At 42.1% G+C, this 21,807-nt stretch overlaps 1 protein-coding gene across 1 annotated transcript in view; it reads left to right on the top strand.

Annotated features, from left to right (window-relative positions):
* The window catches only part of STAB2 (stabilin 2), a 234,665-nt gene that overhangs the window by 44,607 nt on the left and 168,251 nt on the right, over positions 1 to 21,807 (top strand). The gene's annotated exons all lie outside the window — the stretch shown is intronic.

Genomic DNA, 21,807 nt, shown 5'->3' with positions numbered 1-21,807 from the left:
GTAAGGCTGCATTCATGGCAATGGTGAGGCTGCATTCAGGGCAATGGTGAGGCTGCATTCAGGGCAATGGTGAGGCTGCATTCAGGGCAATAGTGAGGCTGCATTGATTGCAATGGTGAGGCTGCATTCATGGCAATGGTAAGGCTGCATTCAGGGCAATGGTGAGGCTGCATTTATGGCACATGTGAGGCTGCTTTCATGGCACATGAAAGGCTGCATTGATTGCAATGGTGAGGCTGCATTCATGGCAATGGTAAGGCTGCATTCATGGCAATGGTGAGGCTGCTTTCGTGGCACATGTGAGGCTGCTTTCATGACACATGCGAGGCTGCATTGATTGCAATGGTAAGGCTGCATTCATGGCAATGGTAAGGCTACATTGATTGCAATGGTAAAGCTGCATTCATGGCAATAGTGAGGCTGCATTCATGGCAATGGTGAGGCTGCAGATGGGCACTGATTAGGTTGCATTGATGGGTACTAACCCTTATTTTGCTTCACAGTTCTTTATTTAAAATATAAGTCTTTTCCTGAAACTTCCCTTGTAAAGTGAAGGTCTGTGTTTTATGCCTGTAAACACCAATAAATACTGTATATCCAAATAACACGCCCAAGCTCATCCTTAGTCCTGAGAGGTGCTCGGGGATTCGTTGGGGCCACAATAGATATATATATATATATATCCAAATAACACAAGCTCATCTCTTCACCACACACAGCCACAAAGGCAAAAGAATTTCTGTTGGGCAGTATTAGTGCTCGGACAAACACACTTAGACCAAATTTTAATGGTTCAAAGGATGTCAGGCAAAATGGTCAGCCCTCACGCATGTTCACTTCATCAAATCTGGCCCTCTTTGAAAAAAGTTTGGGCACCCCTGATTTAGAAGCTTTATTCTTTAAAAAAGAAGCAGCTTGTGAGTCCACCAATTCTTGCATAGTAGCGCAAAGATGTAAAACTCTTGTCATAGCTTTTTATGAAAGATTTGCACCATTGCTATGTGTATCACTCCATCAATAGGTACCAACTGTAGTAACACATTTTTAAAAATCATCTTTAACCACTTGACCACTGGGCACTTAAACACCCTTAATAACCAGACCAATTTTCAGCTTTCGGTGCTCTCACATTTTGAATGACAATTACTCAGTCATGCAACACTGGACCTATATGAAATTTTTGTCCTTTTTTTACACAAATAGAGCTTTCTTTTGGTGGTATTTAATCACCGCTCGGTTTTTTATTTTTTGCGCTATAAAAGAAAAAATACAGAAAATTTTGTAAAAAAATGAATTTTTCTTTGTTTCTGTTATAAAATTTAGCAGATTAGTAATTTTTTCTTCATAAATTTTGGCCAAAATTTATACTACTGCATATCTTTGGTAAAAATAAGTACAAATTGGTGGATATTATTTGGTCTTTGTGAAAGTTATAGAGTCCACAAGCTATGGTGCCAATATCTGAAAATTGATCACACCTGAAGTACTGACGGCCTATTTCAATTCTTGAGACCCTAACATGCCAGAAAAGTACAAATACCCCCCAAATGACCCCTTTTTGGAAAGAAGACATTCCAAGGTATTTAGTAAGAGGCATGATGAGTTTTTTTAAGTTGTCATTTTTTTCACAATTCTTTGCAAAATCAAGATTTTTTTTACTTTTTATTTTTTTTCACAAAATTTTCATATTATCAGTTTATTTCTCACACACAGCATATGCATACCACAAATTACACCCCAAAACACATTCTGCTATTACTCCCGAGTACGGCAATACCACATGTGTGAGACTTTTACACAGTGTGGCCACATGCAGAGGCCCAACATGCAGGGAGCGCCATCAGGCGTTCTGGAGCACCCAAGACAATTCTGACATTTCTCTCCTACATGTAAAAATCATCATTTATTTGCTAGAAAATTACATAGAATCCCAAAACATTATATATATATATATATTTTTTAGCAAACACCCTGGAGAATACAATGGTGGTCATTGCAACTTTTTATCTCGCACGGTATTTGCGTAGCAATTTTTCGAATGCTTTTTTTTGGAAAAAAAAAACAGTTTTGTGCTTAAAAAAAAAAACACAGTAAAGTTAACCCAATTTTTGCATAATGTGAAAGATGAAGTTACGCTGAGTAAATAGATACCTAACATGTCACTCTTCAAAATTGCACACACTCGTGGAATGGCGCCAAACGTCGCTACTTAAAAATCCCCATAGGCTATGATTTAAAAAAATTTCACTGGTTATATGTTTTGAGTTACAGAGGAGGTCTAGGGCTAGAATTATTGCTCTCGCTCTAACGTTTGCAGCGATACCTCACATGTGTGGTTTGAACACCGTTTTCATATGTGGGCGGGACTTACGTATGCGTTCGCTTCTGCATGCGAGCACATGGGGACAGGGGCGCTTTAAAAAAAAAAAATTTATTGTTCATTTTACTTTATTTATTTTAGTTTGACATTTTTTTCCCCAAAAATAATTTTTTTGATCACTTTTATTCCTATTACAAGGAATGTAAACATCCCTTGTAATAGGAATATGGCATGACAGGTCCTCTTTACAGTGAGATATGGGGTCAATAAGACCCCACATCTCACCTCTAAGCTGGGAAGCCTGAAAAAAAAAAAAGATTTTGGCTTTGATCGTATTGGCGAGTCGGTAGAAGTACCGGAGGGCGGCGGGAGGGGGGGGGGATGTCTATGGCTGGGTATTGCGGGGTATCACCGACTATGGCTGGGTATGGCTGGGTATCTCCGAGTATGGCTGGGTATCTCCGAGCATGACTGGGTATCTCCGAGTATGACTGGGTATCTCCGAGTATGACTGGATATCTCAGAGTATGGCGTTGCAGAGTATTGCGTTGCAGAGCATTTCAGGGTATTGGTGGGTGTTGCAGAGCATTGCAGAGTGTTGCAGGGTATTGGCGGGTGTTGCAGAGCATTGCAGAGTGTTGCAGGGTATTGGCGGGTGTTGCAGAGCATTGCAGAGTGTTGCAGGGTATTGACGGGTGTTGCAGATCATTGCAGAGTGTTGCAGGGTATTGCAGAGTGTTGCAGGGTATTGCAGGGTGTTGCAGGGTATTGGCGGGTGTTGCAGAGTGTTGCAGTGTATTGGCGGGTGTTGCAGAGCATTGCAGAGTGTTGCAGGGTATTGGCGGGTGTTGCAGAGCATTGCAGAGTGTTGCAGGGTATTGGCGGGTGTTGCAGAGCATTGCAGAGTGTTGCAGGGTATTGGCGGGTGTTGCAGAGCATTGCAGGGTATTGGCGGGTGTTGCAGGGTATTGCAGAGTGTTGCAGGGTATTGCGGGTGTTGCAGGGTATTGGAGGGTGTTGCAGGGTATTGCAGAGTGCTGTTGCAGGGTATTGCAGAGTGTTGTTGCAGAGTATTTCAGCAGAGTATTGCAGCAGAGTATTGCAGCAGAGTATTGCAGCAGAGTAATGGCAGGGTATGATGGGGTTAATTTTCGGTGAGCAGCGATGTGGGCACTGCAGATGCAGCCCACAGCGCTGCTGACACCGATCTCTTCCCCCTCCGCTGTACCGATCGGTACAGAGAGGGGGAGGGAGGAACCGGCGTCATGTTTTGACGGAGCGATCACATGGCAAACGGCCGCGATGAGCGGCCGTTTACCGTGATCCATGATGCGCCGGGTCCTGCGGACCCGGCGGTCACGGATGCTCTCGAGTGCGCGCCCCAGGGGGCGCGTGAGAGCGGAATTCTGGTAGGACGTCATATGACGGCCTCCCAGAGTTAAACAACCTCCCTGTAGCCGTCATTCGGCTATGGGCCGGTTGTTAATTGGTTAATTGTCAAATAACAAAAGTCTGACATCATACTTACAGGTGTGCAGGTGTATATTCTAATCAGAGAGTTAATTAAAAGGAGAAGTCCAGCCAGAGTTTTTTAGGCTGGGCTTCCCCTCTGGATCACAGGAGTGCAATTCATTTTGCACTCCTGTGACCCGTTTTCAGCGGAGAGTGGTCTGCAGTCCGTTCTCCACTGACATCACTGCCATCAGTTGAGGCACTGCATCATCCCAACTTCCAAGTCTGGATCCGCCAGCTGCCTTGATTGATGGCAGTCTCAGTGAGCTGCTGAGATGGCCTCTCCCTGCCCCACCACAGCTCAGCGATCCAATGAGCATGGAGAAGCAGAGAGGAGAAATGCTGACTGACAGGCAGCATCTCTCCTCTAAGGGAGGAGTGAAAACCGAGCCATCAGTGATGTTTGGTGGCTTGGTTCTCAGTGCAGAGACGGCAGGGGACAGATGCAGCATCAGTCTGATGCTACATCCAACTAAAAAAAACATATTTCTCTTTTAAAGAGAGGGAAATTAAAAGTGCACTTTCTTCAATAAGTGTGTTATGGATATTAACATCTCTGTGCCATGCCATGGGTAAAGATGGCCATAGAGGATGGTTGGGCATGTGGTCATCTATGTCTGCTGTAAATGTGAACAGCTCATGTCCATATGATATTTTCCTTGATCATTGCTGTGCAGCAGTGTTTGCAATCACATATAGACATGATGTGATCACACAGTACACAGAATAATTCATATCTGAATGAGTGAAATCTGATATCTGGATCTTATGACTGATAAGGAGAGGGAAGAGATTGCACATAATCCACCTTACACTCATGCTGTACACAGCACAATTAGAAATAAGGTCTATCTCCCCATCTCACTGGTTATTGACATCTACTTTCATCTTAGCATTGAAAGCCTTCTAGACTTCCTCTTACAGAGAATACCAAATTTGAATTATATAAGTCTCCCTTTTTTTTTTTTTACAGTCATTTGTATTACTTTTTAGAAGCAATTCATATTTAAAGGCTATTTTGCAAAAAAAAATAATAAAAAAATAATAATAATAACAAATAAATAAATGCACTCATATTTCAAAAAGCAAAAATACTCATTTTTTATTTTATTCAATTGGAGCCTGCAAAGCATTGCAAGCACGATCAATTAATAGCGGGTGCCACACTCTGACTCCTGCAGACTATTCCTCCTAGAGGAATTATCAATGGACTACAAGTGCGATAAGGTCACCACACTCGTGCTCCACTGAGAACTACAAGTCTACTGCAGTGGCATTTAGGACGTTTTTTTTTTCTTTTTAATTCACAAATTTTGTGAAAGAATGTTTGGGGTAGAACTGCACACAGCTGCACCAAATGCAAACTTGTTATAGAGTGTTGAGGTCTGATGTAATGATTAAACAATGTGGGAAATTAGTTTTAATACTGTAAAACAAACATATAGCTGACAGCTGGGTAAGCAGGTAATATCATAAAATGCTTAAAGTATATATAAATAAAGAATGCTTTTAATAAACTTTTTTTTTTAAACTTGCGGACCACCTCCTGAAAATGCTAGTTGCCTGACTATTATGCAGATTTTGTAGTCACTGATAGAATGCATACACGGTGCCTTAATACACGGATGGAAATTTGGCTGGTTCAGCAGGGACCATCCGAATGGCCATCCATGTATGGGCAGGCTGGTTGTGCACAATTACATTTGTGTAAACCAGTCTGTTGGAAAATTTTCTCTCGATCAGCGCTCCTAGCTATAGCTGATGAGTATATTCTAACAGCAAGAAAATCTCCCCACTCTCAGAATGCAAGAATACAGCAGGATGGATTCTCCCATCTACACTGAGTGTGTGGATGGAGGAATCAAGTCGTATTCTTCCTTTCATCCTGCTGATTGAACAAAAAAAATAAAATGACTTGTGTATGATAAGTCCTAGTGGTTAGCACTTGTCTTGCAACACTGAGGTCCCTGGTTTGTATCTGACTAGCTGCATGGAGTTTACATATTCTCCATGTGCTTGCATGGGATTCCAAAGAACCACACATCAAAGAAATGCTGATAGGTTAATTAGTTGTCGGAATTGGCCCTTGTATGTTTGAATGTGAATAACTCCTTGATGGCAGGAGGACTGTACAATATGTAAAGCACTACATAAATTGTCAATGCTGTATAAGTTCACAATGGGGTTTATTTAATAAAACTGGAAAGTGCAACTTTTGCATAGAAACCAATGAGCTTCTAACCCCAACTTGTTCTATTAAGCTTTGGTAATAAAACCTGGAAGCTCATTGGTTTCTATGCAGAAGTGAGCCTGATTTTGCACTTTAGTTAAATAAACCCCATTGTGTACTTAAAAGTGGGGTATGCCTGTACTTATTCTGGGTTAGTGACTTAATATATTAGAGCCAGAGGATCAGTTAGGCATATAACAGTCGCAGAATAAGGATTCAGCAATGGCAGCTCCCATGTCTTTCTCAGGGAAAGTTTCCCCATTAAAAATAATTGGTTTTAGTAGAAAATTCTTTAGGCACTTTGAAAGGCCATGGAGGTCCAGCAGGGCCCCCGTCTTCCTTCACTTACACATCCTGCTTATAAAAGTGAAGGACAGTCTGTGAGAATAAAGCCGGTGACATTGTTACTGCTGTCAGCTCAGTGAAGAAAAATAGCCTGTGTGCTTATCATAGGGGGGCTGCAGGCTAGCTTTGAAAACACCACTGGCAATCAGTTCCTTCCTGTGCCTGAAAAATTAGCTGATTAGCAAAAATGTTCAGGTTGTGGAGGTGATGACAAAGTATATTCATCTGTACCGTATACATTTCCTTAGGAGATAGCACTTTTTCTTTTTAACAGTCAGGGACTTGATGAAAGGCGCTCTCTTTCATAGGACGTCGTAAAATTCCACTTTAAATTCCAAACAGTGGAAATTTCTTTGCCGGGAACAATTTTGGATGCTACATGTTAGACCAAGTAACACTGCCATGCTGACACAGCTTATTTCAGAAACAAAGATTACAGAAAAAAATAAAGTTTAATATCATTCATGTTTGCTGTACTTTTTATACTTTTCCCAGGACCTACCCTGAAGAAATTGCTTTATCCCACTGCCTCTGAAAAAAGTGTCTGTCGACGTCTTGACAGTTTCCCTTTTAAACAAAAACTATAATGATAATTTTGATTCAGATATATTTTAATCTTTTAACTTTATAAAGGTTTTAATTGTTTTATGTGCCTTGCCAATGCATGTTTATTATACAAGTACACATTTAACCATTTTGCTGGTCAAAGACCAGACCACTTTTTGCGATTCGGCACTGCCTCGCTGTAACTGACAATTGCGCGGTCATGGGATGTGGCTCCCAAACAAAATTTACGTCCTTTTTTTCCCACAAATAGAGCTTCCTTTTGATCACCCCTGCGGTTTTGATTTTTTGCGCTATAAACAAAAATAGAGCGACAATTTTGAAAAAAACGCATTATTTTTTACTTTTTGTTATAATAAATATCCCCCAAAAATATATTAAAAAACATTTTTTTCCCTCAGTTTAGGCCGATACGTATTCTTCTACATATTTTTGGTAAAAAAAATCGCAATAAGCGATTATTGATTGGTTTGCGCAAAAGTTAAAGCGTTTACAAAATAGGGGATAGTTTTATGGCATTTTTATTAATATTTTTTTTTTTTACTAGTAATGGCGGTGATCAGCGATTTTTATTGTGACTGCGACATTATGGCGGACACATCGGACATTTTTGACACATTTTTGGGACCATTGTCATTTATACAGCAATCACTGCTATATAAATGCAGTGATTCCTGTGTAAATGACACTGGCAGTGAAGGGGTTAACCAGTGGGTGGCAGTGTAGGGGTTAAGTGTTCCTAGGGGTGTGTTACTAACTGTGGGGGGCTGGGCTTTCATTTAGTGAACACTGATCTCTGCTCCAATCACATGAAGCAGAGATTGCGATGGCAGGGCGGCATTAAAGATTGGACGTATCTGTATGCCAATATGCCTGCCCATGCCATTCTGCCGCCGTACATCGGCGTGCGCCGGTCGGGAACTGGTTAAAGACCCATTCCCCTTTACCCCCTTCCTCCCCCAGAGGAAACCTTCTCCCCTCTGAAGCCGTCTATGCTGCCCCCTCCAGCAGCATGTTTTTCCTCTTTTTTATTTTTTTTAACTTACCTTTTTTCCAATGTCTTCTGGCCCATTATGTGATGTTCTGGGTCCCCTTCCTCCTCCATCTTCTACCAGAGGAGAACAATCCTAGATGATGACATCAGCACCACTTATTGCATTAATACACTAAGTGCAGGGCACCCTACACAGGGGGCCAGATCATCTGACATTGAGTTTTTCCTACATGCGTGAGGAAAAAAAAAAAAGCGATCACCGGCTTCTGTTGAAGGGATATGGGTCCTGAAGAGGAAGAGGCGAAGCCACCTCATATATGTGCCCACCAGTACCACCTGCCAGTGCCATGAATCAGTGCCCACAGTGCCCACCAATTCAGTGCACACTAGAACATAAGTGCCAGTAATCAGTGCCACCTATCAATGCCCACAAGTGCCACCTATCAATGCCTACCAGTGGTGCCAATCAGTGCCTCATCAGTGCCACCTAGCAGTGCTGCCTATCAGTGTCACCTACTAGTGCCCATCACTGCCGCCCATCACTGCCCATCACTGCCCATCACTGCCAGCTATCAGTGCAACCTATTAGTGTCTTTCAGTGCCACCTATCAATGCCCTTCAGTGCCACCCATCAGTGCCCACTAATGCCATCTATCAGTGCCCATCAGTGCCACCTATTAGTGCCCATCAGTGCCGCCTTATCAGTGCCCATCAGTGTTGCCTTATCAGTGCCCATCAGTGCAGCCTATCAGTGTACATCAATGAAGGTGAAAAATTACTTGTTTGCAAAATCTATTAACAAAATATAAAACAGTTTTGTATTTTTTTATTTATTTTTTTATTCAGCCTTTTTTAATTTGTTTAACAAAAAATAAAAAACCCATAGGTGACCAAATACCACCAAAAGAAAGCTCTATTTGTGAGGGAAAAAAATGATAAAAAATGTAATTTGGGTACAGTGTTGTATGACTGCGCAATTGCCATTCAAAGAGTGACAGTGCTAAAAGCTGAAAATTGGTCTGGGCAGAAGGGGGGTTCAGGTGCCCAGTAAGCAAGTGGTTAAAAAATAAACAAACTTTTCAGGCGGAGACAAGAGGATATATATATGACAAGGCTTGGGTTCATGTTAATCTAAATGGTGAAAAAAGTGCCACATCCCTGTTGAGAATCATTACAGAAGAGAGGGGAAAAATTGTGAACAAAGGGGACTGGAGGGTAACCAACCCCCGGGACTTTATCAACGGCACTAAGTATGATCAATCAATATTTAAAATCCATTGTAAATTTTATTCAATGTACAAAAAACATTATTTGAAACAAGTGACTTTCGTCTGTTTTACATATACAGTACAAAATGCGGATATACAGAAATAGGTATATGAGCCTTGAAGACTACATAAGTTACCACATTAGTGTATAATTCAAACTGCATTGTTTCTTTCTACATGTTTCGCTCAGATAGAGCTTCCTCAGGACAATTGCAGCGTATAATATTCTACAAAAGAACAAAATTGTATAAACAAATTGATTGATTTAAAGAAGAAATATAATAAATATGCATAAATAAGTTTTGTACATAGCAAAATCACAAAGGGTACAGAAGGCATTAAACAATATGGGTCAACACATTCTGATCAAATAACTCTAGTGGTGGAGCTCCTTTCCAGACATCTTTGATGGCCGGAAAGGAGCACAACCACCACCCTATACGTAGAACATAAGGACATAAATTTACAAGTCAGTATAAAATACCATATTAGTTATTCAAGCCGGGGGACACATTAACCCTTTATTTGGGTGGCGTCCCACATACTCATAATTATAATGTATGAGCGAATATCATTCTCCTCTAAAGAGAATGATAACAGAATTGAACTGTGAACCATTGAGAAAGAAAAAAAAAAAAAAAAAGGGGATGACATTCTAAATATACAGATATTGTGCATGAAAAAGGTTATAAAAGAGAAATATCCAAAAAAATTGTATATAATAATGTAAAATAGAAAAACAAGGCAAAACACAGCCTCTTACCCCATAGGTCTGATCAATTAAAGTGCTTTGGAGTCGTGGCAGTTTGTCTGATTATTAAAATACAGACCAGTTGTCTTATTTTATTCTGTCATCAAATGAGCGGATCACGGTGAGGGCATCATTAGGGATCTCCCAATCAACTCCTCTAGGGATCTGCAGAAGCACAAGAAATAAATATGTAATGGGCCAGTTCGAATAAAACATCAAATTGGCCCAATCAATGCTCCAAACATACCTGGTGGAAACCTGATGGTATTTATAAATAGAGTAGAACCAGTTCAACAAGCCCAATATCAGCAATCACCCTGTATTGTCAGACATGGATTAGATAGAGTGTAATTCAGGCACAGAAGTTTTCACAGTGCTGATCTCTGAAGAAACAGTAGAAAGAGAGAGAACACACATGTTCCCATTACTGTTGCAAGAATATCCCCAAGCGATCATCAATGTGATCTCCTCAAAGCCTTTCCTTTCTTACCTATTCAATTAAGTAGTGTGTAGTCCTAAAGGTTGAGATGCTCCTCCACTCGTTCAGCAGCTCCCCACGTCAGCTTCCATCACTAGTTGAGATGGTAGTGATAGGGACCCGCATTAATACCTCGTGCTTCCAGCCCGGCGGCGTCTGACGTCACCGCCGGGCTGCGGGCACACCTGTTGAGAGGATCGCCGTCCCGCGCATAACGATGTCAATTGCGCATGCGCGAAGGACGTAGGTCGCGTCCATATCGCGCTGGCGGCCATTTTGGATTCTGGCAAGTAAACGATTTTGCCAGGAAATGATATATCAACCCATGTACTCTGACGATGACCTAATATAAAGTCAGAGACATGCAGCCATGATGGCTGAAGGCCAAATGCCAAGATCTTGTAATTAGATACATCAAAATAGCGAGTAACCAGGGGTAAAAGTGAATCGACATTATAGGTCAGTCCCTGGTGCGTGGGAAGAAAATGGAGACCCCAATCAGCCGACATTTTGGCTTATATCATCAATTCAATGATAATTTCATGCATTTCTTTCCTTTAGAACATATCCCCCCAGGAGAAAGAGGGGGTGATTACAATCAAATTCTCCTACAACGAGAAACTAGATGGATATTTAATTTGAAAGCTACTCGATCTCCGGGACTTAATGATGCTTATAGTTTCAAACCTTTTCTGTAATAAAGGTTAGCAAGGGGTTTTTTTTTTTTTTTTTGTGCGGATTACGGTGATGGATGTCATATCCGAAAGGGACTTCTCCCAAGGGACTTCCCTTGTGGGGTCTGTACGGGCACCCCGGGGCGGGCTTTGACTCTTCACCCTTCCTAACTGGTTAGGGGTACAGTCAGCCCGCCCCATTTCTAATTGGGAGTTCTTTCCCCCTCCTCTTTTTCGGCCGTTGGGCTGCGAGTATCCTTCACTTTTCCATCTTGTTGAAATCAGGATTATATGGTGATTGACCTATATTGTCGATTCACTTTTACCCCTGGTTACTCGCTATTTTGATGTATCTAATTACAAGATCTTGGCATTTGGCCTTCAGCCATCATGGCTGCATGTCTCTGACTTTATATTAGGTCATCGTCAGAGTACATGGGTTGATATATCATTTCCTGGCAAAATCGTTTTCTTGCCAGAATCCAAAATGGCCGCCAGCGCGATATGGACGCGACCTACGTCCTTCGCGCATGCGCAATTGACATCGTTATGCGCGGGACGGCGATCCTCTCAACAGGCGTGCCCGCAGCCCGGCGGTGACGTCAGACGCCGCCGGGCTGGAAGCACGAGGTATTAATGCGGGTCCCTATCACTACCATCTCAACTAGTGATGGAAGCTGACGTGGGGAGCTGCTAATCCATGTCTGACAATACAGGGTGATTGCTGATATTGGGCTTGTTGAACTGGTTCTACTCTATTTATAAATACCATCAGGTTTCCACCAGGTATGTTTGGAGCATTGATTGGGCCAATTTGATGTTTTATTCGAACTGGCCCATTACATATTTATTTCTTGTGCTTCTGCAGATCCCTAGAGGGGTTGATTGGGAGATCCCTAATGATGCCCTCACCGTGATCCGCTCATTTGATGACAGAATAAAATAAGACAACTGGTCTGTATTTTAATAATCAGACAAACTGCCACGACTCCAAAGCACTTTAATTTATCAGACCTATGGGGTAAGAGGCTGTGTTTTGCCTTGTTTTTCTATTTTACATTATTATATACAATTTTTTTGGATATTTCTCTTTTATAACCTTTTTCATGCACAATATCTGTATATTTAGAATGTCATCCCCTTTTTTTTTTTTTTTTCTCTTTCTCAATGGTTCACAGTTCAATTCTGTTATCATTCTCTTTAGAGGAGAATGATATTCGCTCATACATTATAATTATGAGTATGTGGGACGCCACCCAAATAAAGGGTTAATGTGTCCCCCGGCTTGAATAACTAATATGGTATTTTATACTGACTTGTAAATTTATGTCCTTATGTTCTACGTATAGGGTGGTGGTTGTGCTCCTTTCCGGCCATCAAAGATGTCTGGAAAGGAGCTCCACCACTAGAGTTATTTGATCAGAATGTGTTGACCCATATTGTTTAATGCCTTCTGTACCCTTTGTGATTTTGCTATGTACAAAACTTATTTATGCATATTTATTATATTTCTTCTTTAAATCAATCAATTTGTTTATACAATTTTGTTCTTTTGTAGAATATTATACGCTGCAATTGTCCTGAGGAAGCTCTATCTGAGCGAAACATGTAGAAAGAAACAATGCAGTTTGAATTATACACTAATGTGGTAACTTATGTAGTCTTCAAGGCTCATATACCTATTTCTGTATATCCGCATTTTGTACTGTATATGTAAAACAGACGAAAGTCACTTGTTTCAAATAATGTTTTTTGTACATTGAATAAAATTTACAATGGATTTTAAATATTGATTGATCATACTTAGTGCCGTTGATAAAGTCCCGGGGGTTGGTTACCCTCCAGTCCCCTTTGTTCACAATTTTTCCCCTCTCTTCTGTAATGAAACTTTTTAGGCGCTTTTGAAGAGCTTTTCATTCATTTCAATTCATTTTTTCACCGCCTTGCCAGAGCCCTGCCCAGGGCTGGACTGGGACAAAAATTTGGCCCTGGACTTCATCCAGACCATCCCACTTTAATTTTGCAAACAAGCACAAAAACAGTATATAAAACTATACGTAATTGTGCAAAAAAACATAAGTAGTAAAACGTAAGGAGTCCTCACTAACCTCTTTTATTATTTCACGTATTCTCCTATGTATTTCTTCTCATCCTTCTCACATCACTGCGTGAAGTTGAGGGAAAGCCGCACAGCCATTACTTTGTCACTGAAACCGGCCCACTGAGCCATCGGCCCACCGGGAAACTCCCTGTAGTCTCAATGGCCAGTACATGCCTGGCCCTGCCCCAATGTGAAAGCATTCATTGATTTTAATGAAAATAGGTTTTCGTGAGCTTTTCAGGGTCTTTTTTAGTGTGAAAGTGCCTAAAAAGCGCCTCAGTGTGAAAGGGGTTTTAGGCCTCATGCACACTGCACCTAATAAACTCACATTTTTGTGAGTTTGGGCATTTTTTTTTCAACAGCCCTTAATCACTTGCCGACCGCCGCACGACGATATACGTCGGCAGAATGGCACGGGCAGGCATATGGGCGTATATATAAGTCCCTGCCTGCCCGCGGGTGGGGGGCCCGATCGGGCCCCCCCCCGGTGCCTGCGGCGGTCGGCATTCCGTCGAGAGCGATCCGGGATGAGGGGGCGGCCATTCATTCATGGCCACCCCCTCGCGATCGCTCTCGACGAATGGAAATCCCCGGTGACATCACTTCCTCTCCTGTAATGTAAACACAGGAGAGGAAGTGATGTATTCTCTCCTCCGTGTCGGTATTTTTCGTTCCGACACGGAGGAGAGCGGATCGGTGAGTTGCACCAACACTCTACACACACAGTAGAACATGCCAGGCACACTCACACCCCCCCTTTACCCCCCGATCACCCCCCCAATTACCCCTGCCCCCCAGTCACAGTGACACCAATGTCATTTTTTTTTTTATTTTTTATTTTTTTTGCATTGGTGTCATTTGTGACTGTAATAACTGTTAGGGCAGTTAGAGTTAGCCCCCTTTAGTTCTAATGTGCCCCCCTAACCCCCCCCAATAAAGGTTTAACCCCGTGATCACCCCCCGTCGCCAGTGTCACTAAGGCTGGGTTCACATTGCAGCGGTTTATGAGAACGAATGTGATTCGCACCGCACTGCAGTGCAAATCACATCCGATCTCTGTGCGATTCGAGTTCAGCCATTCGCCGCACCCGCCGCACCCGCCACACCCGCCGCACCCGCCGCAAATTCGCACGGGACCCTTTTTTTGGCCCGCAGCAGAATCGGATCGCATGGGTGTTCACACCATGCGATCCGAGTTTGCAGATCGCACTGCGATATGCGAACTGATCTGGGGGTGTCAGTAACATTTCACTGACACTCCCAGCAGTTCGCATAGGGCAGTGTGAACTGCCGCCGGGAGGCATGCGATGCGGGAACCCGCCGCGGATTCGCGGCGTTTCCGCATCGCTCCAGTGTGAACCCAGCCTAATAAGCGATCATTTTTCTGATCGCCGTATTAGTGTCACAGGTGACGCTAGTTAGGCAGGTAGGTATTTAGGTTCGCCGCAGCTTTTTATAGCGCCAGGGACCCCCATATACTACCGCATAAAGCCCCCTGATTGCCCCCTAGTTAACCCTTTCACCTGTGATCACCATATAACTGTTACAGGTGACGCTGGTTGGTTAGTTATTTTTTTATAGTTTCAGGGCACCCGCCATTTATTACCTAATAAAGGTTTAACCCCCTGATCACCCGGCGGGTGTCATTTGTGACTAATAACTGTTAGGGCAGTTAGGGTTAGCCCCCTTTAGTTCTAAGGTACCCCCCTAACCCCCCCAATAAAGGTTTAACCCCGTGATCACCCCCCGTCGCCAGTGTCACTAAGGCTGGGTTCACATTGCAGCGGTTTGAGAACGGATGTGATTCGCACCGCACTGCAGTGCAAATCACATCCGATCTCTGTGCGATTCGAGTTCAGCCATTCGCCGCACCCGCCGCACCCGCCGCACCCGCCGCAAATTCGCACGGGACCCTTTTTTTGGCCCGCAGCAGAATCGGATCGCATGGGTGTTCACACCATGCGATCCGAGTTTGCAGATCGCACTGCGATATGCGAACTGATCTGGGGGTGTCAGTAACATTTCACTGACACTCCCAGCAGTTCGCATAGGGCAGTGTGAACTGCCACCGGGAGGCATGCGATGCGGGAACCCGCCGCGCATTCGTGGCGTTCCCGCATCGCTCCAGTGTGAACCCAGCCTAATAAGCGATCGTTTTTCTGATCGCTGTATTAGTGTCACAGGTGACGCTAGTTAGGCAGGTAGGTATTTAGGTTCGCCGCAGCTTTTTATAGCGCCAGGGACCCCCATATACTACCGCATAAAGCCCCCTAATTGCCCCCTAGTTAACCCTTTCACCAGTGATCACCATATAACTGTTACAGGTGACGCTGGTTGGTTAGTTATTTTTTTATAGTTTCAGGGTACCCGCCATTTATTACCTAGTCTCACTAGTGTACCCCTAAATTTAGGGGTGTCTACTTTCCAAAATGGGGTCATTTGGGGGGGGTTTGTGCCATCTTGGCATTTTATGGCCTTCAAAACTGTAACGCCCTTAGAAAGCCTGAAGGCGGTGCTTGGTTTTCGGGGCCCCGTACGCGGCTAGGCTCCCAAAAAGTCCCACATATGTGGTATCCCCGTACTCAGGAGAAGCAGCAGAATTTATTTTGGGGTGTCATTTCACATATGCCCATGGCATGCGTGAGCAATATATCATTTAGTGACAACTTTGTGAAAAAAAAAAAAAAAAAAAAAAGTTTGTAATTTTCCCGCAACTTGTGGCAAAATATAAAATATTCCATGGACTCAACATGCCTCTCAGCAAATAGCTTGGGGTGTCTACTTTCTAAAATGGGGTCATTTGTGGGGGTTTTGTGCCATCTTGGCATTTTATGGCCTTCAAAACTGTAATAGGTAGTGAGAAGTGAACTCAAAAATTTACGCCCTTAGAAAGCCTGAAGGCGGTGCTTGGTTTTCGGGGCCCCGTACGCGGCTAGGCTCCCAAAAAGTCCCACATATGTGGTATCCCCGTACTCAGGAGAAGCAGCAGAATTTATTTTGGGGTGTCATTTCACATATGCCCATGGCATGTGTGAGCAATATATCATTTAGTGACAACTTTGTGAAAAAAAAAAAAAAAAAAAAAAGTTTGTAATTTTCCCGCAACTTGTGGCAAAATATAAAATATTCCATGAACTCAACATGCCTCTCAGCAAATAGCTTGGGGTGTCTACTTTCTAAAATGGGGTCATTTGTGGGGGTTTTGTGCCATCTTGGCATTTTATGGCCTTCAAAACTGTGATAGGTAGTGAGAAGTGAACTCAAAAATTTACGCCCTTAGAAAGCCTGAAGGCGGTGCTTGGTTTTCGGGGCCCCGTACGCGGCTAGGCTCCCAAAAAGTCCCACATATGTGGTATCCCCGTACTCAGGAGAAGCAGCAGAATTTATTTTGGGGTGTCATTTCACATACGCCCATAGCATGTGTGAGCAATATATCATTTAGTGACAACTTTGTGTAAAAAAAAAAAAAAAAAAATTTTTTTTTGTCATTATTCAATCGCTTGAGGCAAAAAAATAAAATATTCAATGGGCTCAACATGCCTCTTATCAATTTCCTTAGGGGGTCTACTTTCCAAAATGGGGTCATTTGGGGGGGTTTTGTACTGCCCTGCCATTTTAGCACCTCAAGAAATGAGATAGGCAGTCGTAAACTAAAAGCTGCGTAAATTCCAGAAAACGTACCTTAGTTTGTAGATGTGACAACTTTTGCGCAAACCAATAAATATACAATTATTGACTTTTTTTTTACCAAAGACATGTGGCTGAATACATTTTGGCCTAAATGTATGACTAAAATTGAGTTTATTGGATTTTTCTAATAACAAAAAGTAGAAAATATCATTTTTTTTCAAAATTTGCGGTCTTTTTACGTTTATATCGCAAAAAATAAAAATCGCAGAGGCAATCAAATACCATCAAAAGAAAGCTCTATTTGTGGGAAGAAAAGGACGCAAATTTTGTTTGGGTACAACATTGCATGACCGCGCAATTACCAGTTAAAGCAGCGCAGTGCCAAAGTGTAAAAAGACCTCTGGTCATTTACCAGCAAAATGGTCCGGTCTGAAAGTGGTTAAACTCCCCTTTATGTTATCCTATGTGTCCATGCACACAAGGACGTTTTTCGAAGTTTTTCGAAGTTTATCAGTAGGGGAGTTTATAGGCTGTTGTCTGAACGCCCCAAGGCTCCATGCATACTGAAGCTCAAAAAAGCTTTTTCTGGACGCCAGATTGCTGGCAGAAAAATACTGGTTGAAAAACGTGCTTTTAATAGCATTTTGTACTAGCGTTTATGAGCGTTTTTTAGCATTAGCGTTTATGGATGTTTTTAATAAAAATACACAGAGGACACTTCAAAAATCCCACAATGCATTGAAAAAATTGAATGCTGAACGCTAATAATGCATGTTTATGAGCGTTTATGCGCATTCATCTGCGTTTTTTGGCTTTTTTCGGCAGCGAAAAACGGCACTGAGAACGTGAATTTCTGGCGTTCAGAAAAAAAGCCCATAAACTCCACTGCTCATTAAAGCTAAAAAGCGTCCATGTGTGCATGGACACATAGGCTAAAATAGAGTGGAGTTTATGGGCTTTAAAAAAAAAAAACGCCCAAACTCCAATAAACTGCAGTTTATGAGCTCCAGTGTGCATGGAGCCTGAAATTGTGTTCAAAAGCACTTTTTTTGAGCACAAAAAAATGCTGAATGCTGAAAAACACGCATAAACGCTCATGATTGAACTTTTATCAGTGTTCAGTGTTTTTTTACACCGTAGAGCTGAAACTGATTTTATTTTACAAAAACACCCAAAAATGCTGACGCTCAAAAAGGCACATACGCGTTTTTTAAAGCAGCAGTTTCCTGCCAGTGAGCCAACGTCCAGAAATACTTTTTTGAACGTCCTGTGTGCAAGGAGCCTTACACCGAGAGAAATAGTGAATGGTAATATTTTGCTGAATTTCCTGGCTTTCCATTTACCAATTGCCTTTCTACTGTTATGCACTCTATGAAATAAATCTTTGTTCCCCTTGGGACTCACAAGAGAACAATGACTGTCATTGCTCTATTAGTCTTATGGAAACATTCCCACTGTGTAAGCATGTTCACCTTTATTGTCAAAACAGCAAATACAACGTAACAAAAGGCTCAGCAGTTATTTTCCTTGTCAGCACTGATTTCAGTTTTTTTTGTTTTGTTTTTTTACTTTTAATCAGTCATTTATACAGTTTATCTAGAAAACACATCCTTTATACAGCTGACTCTGTTAAAACATTAAAAAAAAAAAATGGGCAAATATAAGGAGTTATGCAAATACAGTAAAACCTTGGATTCTGTGCATAATTCGCTACAGAAACATGCTTGTAATCAAAAGCACTTGTATATCAAAGCAAATTTCCCCATAAGAAATAATGGAAACTCAGATGATTCGTTCCACAACCATTTATTCATAAATCCTTCAGTTTATAGTCCATATAAAAAGATTATAGCAATGTGATGGGTTGTGTAACAATAAAATGCCCATCCACAAATGGAAGCCTCCACAAGGAGATTAGACGCAAAATTCAGCAGGAGCTACAGAGTATAAAAGAGAAGAGGGGCGCCTCTATGTGTAGCAATATGGTTACATTTAAAGATGGTATAACTTTTAGCAACTTACATGGTTAATGATTAAAAGAGGCACATCTGAGTATGCAGGCATTCAGGGTAAAGCTGTCCACATAGACCGTCCTCCACATCACTGCCACTCTGTAATCCTGACCAGGAAGACTACCCTGCAGTAGAGTGGTCTGAAAGCAAGGCTTAAACTACTCATGGAGCGCACCGTGAAAGGGATGACATTGATGACGGTGTCTTGCAAAACACTCTCAGACTAAGTTACTCTTAATCCAAGGTTCTACTGTATAAAAATGCCTTAAAGCGGTGTTTCCCCTAAAAAATAAAAATTATGTTGAAAATTCAAAAAAAAAAAAAAAATACAAATTTGTAAAAAAAAAAAATGTAACTCACCTCTAAATGCCTGTTGCTAGGGGGTCCCTCGTAGTCTGCCTCCTTCAGTGCCGGGGCACCTAACGTCATGTGACAGGTCCCAGATGACTGCGCGGCGCCGCTCGTGCATGCAGAGTGGGTGCTCGGCTGTGAAGCCACATTTGGGTGCCCACAGTAAGAAAGCTGCCGCTGCCGAGCGGTGCTGGGAACGAGTGGGCCAAAAGTATGTAGGCATAAGACACGCCACCTGCCACGCCCCCTTAACCACTTCAGCTCCGGAAGAATTTGCAACATGGCTCCCAAACAAAATTTACGTCCTTTTTTTCCCACAAATAGAGCTTTCTTTTGGTGGTATTTGATCACCCCTGCGGTTTTTATTTTTTGCGCTATAAACAAATAAAGAGCGAAAACTTTGAAAAAAACACATTATTTTTTACATTTTGCTATAATAAAAATCCCCCAAAAATACATAAAAAAAAGTATTTTTTCCTCAGTTTAGACCAATACGTATTCTTCTACATATTTTTGGTTAAAAAAAATCGCAATAAGGGTTTATTGATTGGTTTGCGCAAAAGTTATAGCGTTTACAAAATAGGGGATTTTTATGGCATTTTATTAATTTTATTATTATTTGTTTTTACTAGTAATGGCGGCATTCAGTGATTTTTATCATGACTGCGACAATATGGTGGACACATCGGACATTTTTGACACATTTTTGGGACCACTGTCATTTATACAGCAATCAGTGCTACACAAATGCACTGATTCCTGTTTAAATTACACTGGCAGTGAATGGGTTAACCACTAGGGGGCAGTGTATGGGTTAAGTGTGCCCTGGGGAGTGTTTCTAACTGTAGGGGGCGTGACTGCATGTGACACGTCCCTGGGAGCAGGGAGCAGAGATTAGTGACAGTGTCACTAGGCAGAACGGGGAGATGCTTGTTTACACCCGATTCACGGAGATTGCCGCGGCACGCACGCCCGCTGGCCATCTCTTAAAGGACCACATACAGGTACGTTAGTTTGCCTGTACGAGCCCTTCTGCCGCCGTATATCGGCATGAGGTGGTCGGCAAGCGGTTAAAGGAGAATTGTACAAAAAAAGAAAAAAAAAGATTGGTTAAACCCACAAGTGCTTTTTTACCACTACTTTTTCTTTATACTGACTTGGAATTCACAAAGCTGCAATTTAGAAATTGGATGAAAAGGTTTAACACAGTGAAACACTTTTTGATTGATAAATAGTGTTTTATATACAACTAAAATGAGAGACAACTGGGGAGGAAAGAAGGACAGAGGAACTTTGTTCCAAATCAGGGACAGTCCCTCGAAATAAGGGACAGTTGGGAACTGTTTCTAAGTGAAATTCAGGTACTAACACTGGTTACATGGAAATATGCTATAAACAAGGTCAAGGCTAAATCCAAGGAAAAATCCAAGCTTACTCACCGGCCAGCCAGCTGGCAATCGAACCAACCTATCTAACAGTATGTGTTAAAATAGGAGTTTAGTCTGCACGCATTTGCAAATACATGCATGAGCCACAGAGCCTCGCCACATCACCCTGGTATCTGTGGTCCTATCACTAGCTTATGAGTGACTCCACAATGGAAGCACATGCATTCTGATTGGAGGGAAGGTGGACTGAAGGCAGCCCATCCCTTCTTAAAGGTCCAGGGGCACACTGAACACCTAGCAAATCGCACAATGGCTGCAAAGGTGTCAGTGCATTGCCTGACCAATATAACAGTAATACAAAAAGGTGTCCACTACCACCCACCTATAACTGACCATGGAAATATATATTAATATCCCAAATCCAGGATAGAGCAAGAAAGGGTTAACATTTCTGCCAGTTTGTTATTGTACTGTGATGGGAAAGCTTTCCAATGGAAGCACATTAGAACTTTAATCCAAGTCTTTACTACTGTTTGGGCCTTGCTGTCCTAGCAAAAATCACAACCCCCCACCCACGATTTCTTGTACGGGTGTCACAGGTACAGGAAGTAAGGTAAGATCTCCGCAATGGGGGTCACAAACGAAACATAACAGAAAAGTAACTCTTCCCCAGTTGATACAAAAAGCAGACAACTGGCATGTTTAGGCATTTAACAATGGCAGATATATTTTTTTCCTAGCACAGGCTTCTTTTAATCAGTATGCATGGCAAGGCTTGTGTAAAGTTTTTTCCTGCACTAATAATTTAGTTGCATAAAGGATTTAACAAATACTGTATCAGTAAATTGAATTTATTACAGGTACTTATATAGTGCCATTAATTTACACAGCACTTTGCACATATATATTCACAATCTAAGGTCCCTAACTCACATTCATACATACACATAACTAGGGTCAATTTAGATAGGATCCAATTAGCCTACCAGCATGTCTTTGGGGTGTGGGAGGAAACCCAAACAGGCACGGGGAGAACATGCAAACTCCAGGCAGGTAGTGCCATGGTTGGGATTTAAACCAACAACCCTAGTGCTGCTAGGCGGACGTGCAAACCACATAGCCACTGTGCTGCCCAATTGGGATTGTGAGTTTTTCTGCCCTACAACCATCCGTTCCCCTAGATGAGGGC

The sequence above is a fragment of the Lithobates pipiens genome, unplaced genomic scaffold (genome assembly GCF_037356315.1).
Source record: "Lithobates pipiens isolate NorthernLeopardFrog02 unplaced genomic scaffold, aLitPip1_a1.2 Scaffold_8, whole genome shotgun sequence".
In the NCBI taxonomy this organism is placed as follows: domain Eukaryota; kingdom Metazoa; phylum Chordata; class Amphibia; order Anura; family Ranidae; genus Lithobates; species Lithobates pipiens.
Note: the sequence above shows the minus strand (reverse complement) of the source record. Positions and strands in the feature narration are given on the sequence as shown.